At 47.2% G+C, this 10721-nt stretch overlaps 1 long non-coding RNA gene across 1 annotated transcript; it reads right to left on the bottom strand.

The window, feature by feature from the left end:
* On the bottom strand, positions 544–5721 carry LOC102166468. Its single transcript, XR_303806.3, has 3 exons — positions 5565–5721; positions 4455–4553; positions 544–897 (listed from the first exon to the last, which is right to left on the bottom strand). It is a non-coding gene; the product is annotated as an uncharacterized LOC102166468 (long non-coding RNA).

The following is a 10721-nucleotide window of genomic DNA, read 5'->3' on the forward strand; positions in this document are numbered from 1 at the left end:
AAGAATTACGAAAATATGACACAAAACATGAAGTGAGCAAATGCTGTTGGGAAAATGGCACTGAGACTTGTTCTACGCAGAGTTGCCACAAACCGTCAGTTTGGAAAAAAAGTGCAGAATCTGTGAAGTACAATAAAACAAAGCAAAATAAAATGAGGTATGTCTGTAGTGTAAAAGCTGTTGATTTTGGTGCTAAACTTTTTTCACAGGCATTTTCGAGGTATTTCACAAAATGCATTCCTTAAACAGCATATACCATTGCTTGACAAAACCAATTATCTGTGGAGTGCCTGTCGTGGCTCAGTGGAAATGAAAATGACTCCAATCCATGAGGATAGTGGTTCAATCCCTGCCCTTTCTCAGTGGGTTAAGGATTAAGCATGGCCATGAGCTGGGGTGTAGGTCACAGGCTACAGCTGTGGCTACAGCTCTGATTTGACCCCTAGCTTGGGAACCTCCATATCCGTGGGTGCGGCCCTAAAAAAAAAAAAAAAAAAAAAACAATAAAATTAAAAAAAAACACAATTATCTGTGTACCTTTTCCTCTTAATAAAGAGATTTTTGTCCCAATAGCTTTCATTTTAAGTAGAATGTGTTCAAGGAGAAAAACATTTAGAAGAAAAAAAAAAAGACTGAGGGAGTATTGATGAAATAAGGCAGAATACTGATAGTTCTTACATCTGGGTGAGAAGTACATAGGGATTTATTACACTAATCTCTGTAGGATTAGCTGCTGTGGTGCAGCGGGTTAATGATCCGGCTTGTCTGTGGTGGCACCTCGCAGTGGGTTAAGGATCCAGCATTGCTACAGTTGTGGCGTAGGTCACAGCTACAGCTTGTGTTAGATCCCGGACGTGGAACCGTCCATATGCCACAGGAGTGGAAAATAATTAGTCTCTGAAAAAGAAAAAGAAAAAAAGACACTTCCTTCTGTGGTTTTGCATGTCTCTTAGGAGAATGCCAGCACACCTGAGCCTGGCCTACTAGGCTAGCCTGCGCCCATACCAAGCCTCACTTTCCCCTGTGCCTCCTGGCTTGGCTCTCTCAGCGCCAGAGCTATTGAACTTCCGGGCCACGTTTCCTCCCACTCCAGAGCTCTGAAACCTACATCCTCCTGCCTGGAAGACTCTCTTCTCTCCCTAGTCTGGTTAGCGAGCACTCATCCTTCAGATCTGCGTGCAAGCATCACTTCCTCCAGGAAGTCTTTCTTAAAAACACTGGCCAGATAAGAGTGTTACTTTCTTAATCTATCTTGAGGTTTTTCTTCAGAGCACTTAGCGTGGTTTTCACTTGACTTGTAATTAACAACTGCAGCCAGCATTTAATGAGCACATACTCTGTGCCAGGGGCTGTCCTAAGAACTTCAAGGGTATCCCCTCACTGATCCTCTCAGGGTACGTACGGCAAGTGGAAGACACTTGCTCAAGGTCACACAGTTGGTAAATGACAGAGGCAGGACCCAAACCCTGTCAGTCTGATTCCAGAGCTGACATCATAACCAATCTGCTCGGCTCCCTCCACATGATATAAATAACACGCATCTCCCCTACCAGACAGTGAGTCCCTCAGTGGTAGGTGTGCAATGATAGAGACTGAATTGTGTCCTCCCCCCACTCCCCAACAAATTCCTGTGTCGAAGCCCTAACTCTCGTAACTATATTTGGAGGTTGGGCCTTTAAGGAGGGAGTTTAATGCAATGAGGTCCTAAGAACAGGGACCTGGTCCAGTAGGACTGCAGTCCTTCTGTCTTTGCCTGTTTGGGCTGCTATCACAGACCACAGGCTGGCTTGATTTTGAACAGAAATCATCAGCTCGCCATCCTGGAGGCTGGAAAGTTCAAGATGAAGGTACTAGCAAATTTGGTCTCTGGTAAGGACCCACTCTCTGGCTGCAGTCTCACTGTAACGCCACAAGACGGAAGAGGAAGGGAGCTCTTTCCGGGGTCCCTTTTATGAGGGCATTAATCCTATTTATGAGGACTCCACCCTTAGGACCTAATCACCTCCCAAAGGCCCCATTGCCCAATAACCCCCTGTTAGGAATTAGATTTCACCATATGAATTCGAGGTGGTTCCTAGTCAGATTCGTTTCCCCTATGCCACAACAGGAACTCCCAGAAAGTTCTTTTTAAAATCAGATTTACTAGTTTCTTTTTTATTAAAGTATAGTTGAGTTCCCGTCGTGGCACAGTGGTTAACGAATCCGACTACCGGGTTCCATCCTTGGCCTTGCTCAGTGGGTTAAAGATCTGGCGTTGCCGTGAGCTGTGGTGTAGGTCGCAGATGCGGCTCGGATCCTATGTTGCTGTGGCCCTGGTGTAGGCTGGTGGCTATAGCTCTGATTCGACCCCTAGCCTGGGAACTTCCATATGCCGCGGGAGCAGATCAAGAAAAGGCAAAAAGACAAAAAAATAAAAAATATATAGTTTACAATGTTGTGCCAATTTATGCTGTACAGCAAAGTGATGCAGTCATACATGTATATACATTCCCTTTCTTATATTATCTTCCATCAGTTTCTGCCCCAAGAGACTGCATATAATTTCCTGTGCTGTACAGTGGGATCTCATTGATTATCTATTCTAAATGTAATTGTTTGTGTCTACTAACCCGAAACTCCCAGTCCATCCCACTCCCTCTCCCCTCCCCCTTGGCAAACACAAGTCTGTTCTCTATGTCTGTGAGTCTGTTTCTGTTTGGCAGACATGTTCATTTGTGCCACATTTTAGATTCCACATATAAGCGATATCATATGGTATTTGTCTTTCTCTTTCTGACTTACTTCACTTAGTATGAGAATCTCTAGCTGCATCCATGTTGCTGCAAATGGCATTATTTCGTTATTTTTATGGCTAAGTAGTATTCTGTTGTGTATATGTACCACATCTTAATCCATTCGTCTCTCGATGGATATTTAGGTTGTTTCCATGTCTTGGTTATTGCGAATGTTGCCGCAATGAACATAGGGGTGCATGTATCTCTTTGAATAGCAGTTTTGTCTAGATATATGTTCAGGAGTGGGATTGCTGGATCATATGGTAGTTCTATACTTAGTTTTTGAGGAACCTCCAGACGGTTTTAGAAAGTTATATCTTTTAAAGATTTTGAAGGGGCTAAATCTTCCCAGGGCTTGGTACAGATGGCATATGCTGTCAGAGTTTAATAAATACTTGAGCGAATGCTAGTCTCCTCATCCCTACACGTGAGCCCTTCAAGACGACCTGAGTTCAAAGCTTCACTTCTACATCCCTGTGCTTGGACACAGAGTCTCAAAAGTAATCGTGGCCTTGGGTTTCTCCAGAGATGAAAGCCTGAGTAAACTCCATTACTCTCTGGAAAGTACAAGGTCATTTTGATGCCTCTTATGAGCATGTGTGCAGTTGAGCTGAGCCCCTGAGTCTTAGTCATCTGCCTGCTTCCAGCTGGACTTCTTGCTATATGTACCTCAGACTTACTAAGTTGGCTCCTATTTCACAGCCTTGGCATTAGCTACCTCTTCTGGGAACACACTTCCTCTGGCCTCTCCCCTCACAAATATCTGGCCTTAATTTTCAGTGTCTACACCAGAGTCAAGGCAGATGACATTGAGTACAAGGAAACAACTCAATTTCAGGGCATTGGGCAGGAAAAGAGATACCACTGTTCTCTTAGTTCATTTAATCCTCTTGACAGTCTTCAGAGATATTTATTATCATTATCCCCACTTTACAGATGAGGAAATTGAGGCCAAGAGAGGTTAAGTAAACTTGCCAAATGTCTCACAACTAGCAAGTAGCAAGACCAGGGCGTGAGTTTGGGCAGATTGGACCCAGGGTCCAACTTCTTAATCACAAGGCCCTCTGCTCCTCAGCATGTATTAAAGTGTAACCAGCATGGGGTCTGGCACCGGGTAGTTGCTCAATAAGCCATAGTTACTTCTCTACTCCTCTCGGACAGTTGACTCTCCTAATCTTACAATCTAAATTCCAGAATGAGGCCAACAACTCTTCTTACTCCATCTTGCCAGAACCCAGGGTCCCCCACTCCATCTTCTCATGTCTACACATCTGGGCAGCTGGAATTGAGGGCTCTAGAGAAAGGATCTCTGGGTTCTAATCTAGGCTCCACCAGCTCTGCAAACATAGATGTGTTGCATCCCTCATGGGATCTCAGTTTCCTCCCAAGTGAAATGGAGACAATAATAATCCCTATATCCTAGAATTATTATAAGATTCAATGAGAGAACACACACAGAATGCTTTCCACCTTGCTTGGCTCATAAAAAGTGTTCAATAAATTGGAGCAATTATGATTCAGGCTTCTCAATGAGAACCCCCAAACGTTCTGGGGCTGTGAAATACTCTTCCAACCACCTTTAGGGCCAAAGTTGGAACTGATGACCTCACTGTTCGCAAACAAGGCTGGCTGGGTAAGAGGACTTCACCTGACCCAACACAAGATCTGCCAGACACGTACTTCCTAGAGACCATGCAGTTCCAGAGGTGATCTCTTGGGTTGGATAGACCTGGGTCTGAATTCCAGCTTCAATTCTCCTTAGGGAATCAGTTCCTTCATCTGTCAAATGAAGCAGTTTGAGGAGTGCTTAAGAACATGGGTTTGGATTCAGAAGATTATGTATCATTCCTCCCCACTCCTTGCTCAGCTGTGGACCAGCTATATTCTTCACCTCCATGAGCCTCAGTTGTCTGTTTCAGTGGGTGTTGTAATCATTCCTCTTCCTGGGATGGCTATGAGGATTCCCCAGGACCATGTATGCCCACACTCTGGACACTGTAGCTGTTAGGATGGGAGGCAGTGTATACCAATGGTTAGGAGCTTAGGCTCTGGAGTCAAACTGCAACAGGCCTAGTTCGAATTCCAGCTCTGACAATTACTCCTGGTGAGATCCTAGGGAAACTAACTATTCTCAGCCTCAATTTGCTTATCTGTGAAGTAAGAATAATAACAGTATATATCTAATAGACCTGGTTATGAGGATTTGGTCAGATCATGCACATAAAGCACTTAAAACTGGCCTGGTTCAGTGTAAGGGCCAAAAAGTGGCAAAGATATGATGATTCTGATTTTTAAAATATCCTTTTCTAGAATGAAAATGCATTTGCCCCAAAGTTTGAGGAGTTGAAAATATGCGCTGAGTGCTGAGCCTTCAGGATCAGCTTCAAGACAAAAACAAATAAAACAAAACAAAACAAAACTCCAAAAACCAAACAAACAAAAAAACCAAACCCTCATTTATAGATGAAGTAAACTGAGGCCAGCCTGACCACGTCAGACCCCATCTCACATCTATAAGATCAACCCTATTTAATCGTAGTGTAGCTCGGATGTTGGACTCTCACCAGAACAAGGTCGGAATCCCAGCAATGCCTGTAAAACTGTGGAACTCAAGTGACTTCACCTCAGACCCTCAAGCGTTTAACCAGGCTATTACAGGGTTATTTAGAAGGATTCATACATAAAGCGGTACATGGAAAGAGCTCAGTACACTGGAGTTGTCACCGTTACCATAGCGCCTGTCTTTCCCCTGCTATTTGAGGGGTTATCTCCCTCCTGCCCGGCACTCACCTCGCCTTAGGAGGTCTCGGTTCACACCTTCCCAAGCTCCTCTGAGTCACGCCCTCCCCAGCAGGACCCCTTCCAGCTCCTCCCACCACCCCACTCTCCAACTCCAGTCCTTCCCCTCCTAGACGCAGGGAAGGAGACTCCAGACAACACTCAGAGCCCCAAAACTAAACCCAAGCAAAGGGACAGAATTCTAACCGCCGCCCAAAACCGTTGGCCTGATCAATCAAAGGGGATGAAGCAAGCCTCGGGACCAATCAGAAGTGGAAGCGGCGGAGCAATGCCCACCTCCTTAAAGCGCCCTTATTCCTCATTGGCTATGTCCAGGCTAAGCCACTTAGGAGAGAGTGGAGCCAGCCAATCAACGGTGCAACCGCAGTGGAGCTGGCGAGAGAGGAGAGACAGTGTCCGCCAGTCGCAGGTTGGCACCGTGTGTCAGTAGCAAAGCCCTGCCTAGTCAGGAAGCCTGCTGGCCTGGTTCTAACCCTGGGCCAGTAAATAGCAGAACAGCTCAATGGACCATTCTCTTTACGAAGTGGTGCGGGCTGGTACTCGAAGTACAAAATTAATCCTGGCCCAGCTGACAGTCGAGGCGTCATTGAGCATTTGACGCGCGAGTATCTAAGCCAATGAGGGGTTCAAAGCACTGCCCTTCACCCCCGTGTCTTCCTTGGCTCCGCATACTTCACGGTGTGTCAGGGTGCATTCTGCAGCCAATCACTGGTGGGGCAGGGCAAGATGCGGGAAAGGGGAGCTGCCTGCAACCGCTCAAAACCTGGCTGGCTCCTGAGGGCTTCCCACCTAATCAAACTTCTCCACAGATTGTAAGGGGTTGAAGAAAAGTGAAAGGGTTTGCAATGAGAGCTACTCAGGTTGGCAAGACAGAAGAAAGTAGTGGTATTCCTGAGCACTTGCGGAGGGAGCCTCCAAGGCTATTTAGGTGAAGGAGGTTCAAGACCCAGGTTCTTCATAGAGGGGATGGGACAGGGCAATCTCCGCAGCCCATCAGCATTGAGGGCCGACTGGCGGATAAGATCTCAACCTTTGAGGCCTGAATCCTACGTCCGCCAACCAATCAGACTTCAGGCCCTGTCCCTCCACAGCACCAGCAAGGTGGGCACGAGCTCCCCAGCCAATCAGCGGAGGTCCGGCGGCAGGCACCGGGAAGTGGAGCTGTCCTAGGCGGCTCCCAGGCTGTTGGAGCTGCTCAGGGAAGAGGGCGTGGCCAGCGCTGCAGCCAATCAGCGCCTGCCTCGGAATCCAGGCTCCACCAGCGAGCTGTGCACACGGCCTTGGCCTCGAGCTTCGATCCTCGAGCCGCGCCGCTGGTCCACTTTCTAACCGCCGCTCGGGCTTGTGCCGCCCTGACTGTATGGGAGGCTGAGTGGGGAGAGAAACAGGGCCTGAGTCGGTGAGTGCCATGGATTTCCTTACTTTTCTTTGGGCTTAGGCCTGGCCCAGGCAAAGCTGGCATACGGGGCCTTGAGTGGTCATTGTGAGGATCAGGAAGGGAGGGCTGAGGGCTTTAGGCTCCGGAGATGCCCTCTGACTTGGAGACGCTGGAAATGGGGCTTCCTGGGCACCTTTGGGCCAAGCTGTTCAGAGACCAGGCCAGCATTCCCTATGAATTGTTCATGGTCCCTGAGGCAGCCTGCTTTGGAAGTGTGTTGTGGGGCAGTGGGAGGCCCTGGGAGGTCTGTGTGGGGTCATTGACCATGAGGTACAGGTCTCTGAACTGTGAGAGCTTGTCTGGGGTCTCTGGACTGAGCCTGGATCTGTGACCAGAAGGAGAGGCCTGTGGCTCTCCAGAGGTTATTGGGAATCATTGGCCAAGAAATGAAACTAGTGTGCTCTTGAGAGGTTTTCTGGAGTCTTTGGATCCAGCCTGGGCTGAGAGAGTGTTGATGAGGTGGAAAGCCTAGTGGGAAGTTGTCAAGAATCATTGCATCCAGGCTGTGCAGGGAGTATGAAACTGCAAGGCTTGGGGGGTGGGGAGCATCTCTGGATTCCTGCTTGGGGTGCTCTTGGAAGATTTTCCAGTACTGGGTCCAAGTTGGACAACATGGTCAGGAGGTGAGGCCTATGGTCTTCTGGAGGTTCCACGGAGGGGAAGGTCTCTGAATCCCAGCAGATTGTTTGTCCTGCATGAAGTATAATTGCTTTGAGGCGGCTCTAGAACCACCTCAGATCCAGGATTGAGTTGTGTCCAGGACCCTTTAGTCGCTGTTCCCCCCCTTCCTCCCCACACTCTTTCTAATCATTCCAGAAGATATCCTCTAAGCATGGTGGGGGGGGGAACAGAGGAAGTGGTGAGATATCCCACTCTTCAGGAAATCTCCCAGGTTGTCTTTACTGAAGATCTTTTGATACTTAAGGGGCAAGATATTGATAGCTAACTTCACTCAGCTGTTCAAGTTCCACGTGGCATTAAAGCTTTCAGAGTGCTTTCCTGTACACCTAGAGTTCTTAAACCAAGGGTGGGAGTGCAAGGGGGTAGCCTATGAGGGGATTACAAGGTTTTGCGAAAAACTGTTAAGTGTATTGCTTGATTGGGGGAGGGAGAGGGGGGAAGAAGAGGGCAAAAGTAGCCACAAGGATAAGGAGTCTAACTTGTCCAAGGATGAGCTTCAGAGAAGTCTGTGACTCTCTTGTCATTCACATGCAAGAATGAGAATCTCCAGTTTTCTGATGTAAAGAGTTGATTCCATGACGGAGTTCCCATCACGGCGCAGAGGAAACGAATCCGGCTAGTATACATGAGGATGAGGATTCGATCCCTGGCCTTGCTCAGTGGGCTGGGGATCTGGCATTTCTGTGAGCTGTGGTGCAGGTCACAGATGCGGCTTGGATCTGCCATTGATGGGGCTGTGGTGTAGGACAGCAGCTGTGGCTCCGATTCAACCCCTAGACTGGGAACTTCCATATGCCTCAGATGCAGCCCTAAAAAGCAAAACAAACAAACAAACAAAAAAAACAAAAACAAAAACAAAAATTTTAAAACAGATAGTGATCCCAAGAGGTTAAGAACCACTAGAATAGAGCAGGCTCTCCTGTTATTTATGGGGCCTCAGCAAGATTAGAAATGATTTCCCTTCTTCTCCCCACACCTGGTGTTGGCACACACTCCAAGGTGCTGCATCACATGCTATAGCCTACATGTCCAAGCTCTGTCTGCATGCCCCTCCCACCCAGTCTGGGCACACAATTACCTCAGTCACATAGTCCACTCTGAAGAGTACAGACCTGGGGGGCCTGTGCAAGCCCTGAAGTGGGCCATTTGGGCCAGGAGGTCCAGGGTTCCGAGTTCACAGAGCATAGTCTAGAATTGAGGGGCACAGATTCCAGGTGGGCACTTCCTGGCTAACCTTAGACTCCTTAGCCCACAGAGAGAGACACAACTAGAGGAGGCCAGAGTGGGGCCTTCTTCCTGGGTTTGAGGCAATACTGATAGTCAATACTGGTCTTGAAAACAATCCCCACCCCCTCCAAAAAAAGGAGTTCCTGTCATGGCACAGTGGAAACAAATCCGACTAGGAACCGTAAGGTGGAGGGTTCAACCCCTGGCCTCACTCAGTGGGTTAAGGATCCAGCATTTCTGTGAGCTGTGGTGTAGGTTGAAGACTCGACTCAGATCTGGCGTTGCTATGGCTGTGGTGTAGGCTGGCAGCTGTAGCTGTAATTAGACCCCTAGCCTGGGAACTTCCGTATGCATCAAGTGTAGCCCTAAAAAGAAAAAAAAAGAAAAAGAAAAAGAAAACAATCCCTGTGAGGAAGTTGAGGGCCTCAGAAGAGTTAGACCCATGTTAGGGCTGAAGAAAACAAGCCATCCAGGTGTTCCCTGGTGGCTCAGTGGGTTAAGTACCCAGCACTGTCACTGCTGTGCTCTTGCTGTGGCCTAGGTTCAACCTCTGGCCAGTAGAACTTCCACATGGCTCAGGCACTGGGAAAAAAAAAAAAAGCCATCCATTGTGAGGATGTGTTTGAAACATAAGTTGTTTTAACTTCTAGTCTGGTTCTTTTGCCACTTAAGGGTTTCTGTATGACCTAGATTCAGCTCACCTGCCTGTTACTAGATCCAGATCCAGATCTTGGGTTATGCAGAACGTAAATTCAAGGAAGGAAAGAAACTCACCCTGTGGGGTCTCTTCTCTGGTATGTTTTGGATGTACTTAACTAAAAAGAGTGAACATTTGAAGGTTTATATAAGGTTTGGATAATTGGTTTTAATTTATATAAAATGCTGTGGGAAGTTTAATTTGTGGAAAACAATGTGTTCCAAAGAAGAGTGGGAAGTTCACAGAACTTTTCTAAATTGTATCTTGTTTAACTTGCCTTTGGGTGTTTACTACATAAGACAAAGGGGGAATATTTTTCATAAAACAATCATCTCTCTAATTGGCATATTCTGATGGTTTAGTTTAGTTTAGTTTAATTAAAATATTTAGAGAGAAGCCATACTTATATTGCTGTGTTGACATTTTTACATCAAGCTGGGTTGTGCCTGAAGTGGCTTCTGGTCAAGCCTATCAGTAAGAATAAGAAATAGCAGATTTCAAGCTTTATTTGGTAATATTAGAAAGGACGGAGAGGTGAAAATCACACCTCCTTTTCCACATACTTCTTTTCCAATTATGATTTACCTTAACTCTCCTACTTACTCTGCCCACTCCCAGTATGTGGGCTTGTGTTCTCATAGCCTGTCTTTTCGTGACTTCACCCTCAATCGCAAGCGATTCCTACTGAGTCAGCTGGGGAAGTGGAAGGTGGGCAAGGCCTCTGACACTGGGGAGAGTCTTTTCAGGAATAGAAAAAGCAATGTCCCTACTCTTCCAAGTCAAAGTGCTATTATCTTCTGCTTCTGTTGTCACTGCTCAATGCAAGAGGGTTTGGGCTATGCAGTCAAGAATGTAGAAAGTGGAGTTCCCGTCATGGCGTAGTGGTTAACGAATCCGACTAGGAACGATGAGGTTGCGGGTTCCATCCCTGGCCTCGGTCAGCGGGTCGAGGATCCAGTGTTGCCGTGAGCTGTGGTGTAGGTTGCAGATGTGGCTTGGATCTCGCATTGCTGTGGCTGTAGGCCAGCGACTATAGCTCTGATTAGACCCTTAGCCTGGGAACCTCCATATGCCTCAGGTGCAGCCCTGAAAAGACAAAAGACAA

Source organism: Sus scrofa, chromosome 6, assembly GCF_000003025.6.
Source record: "Sus scrofa isolate TJ Tabasco breed Duroc chromosome 6, Sscrofa11.1, whole genome shotgun sequence".
Classification (NCBI taxonomy): Eukaryota; Metazoa; Chordata; class Mammalia; order Artiodactyla; family Suidae; genus Sus; species Sus scrofa.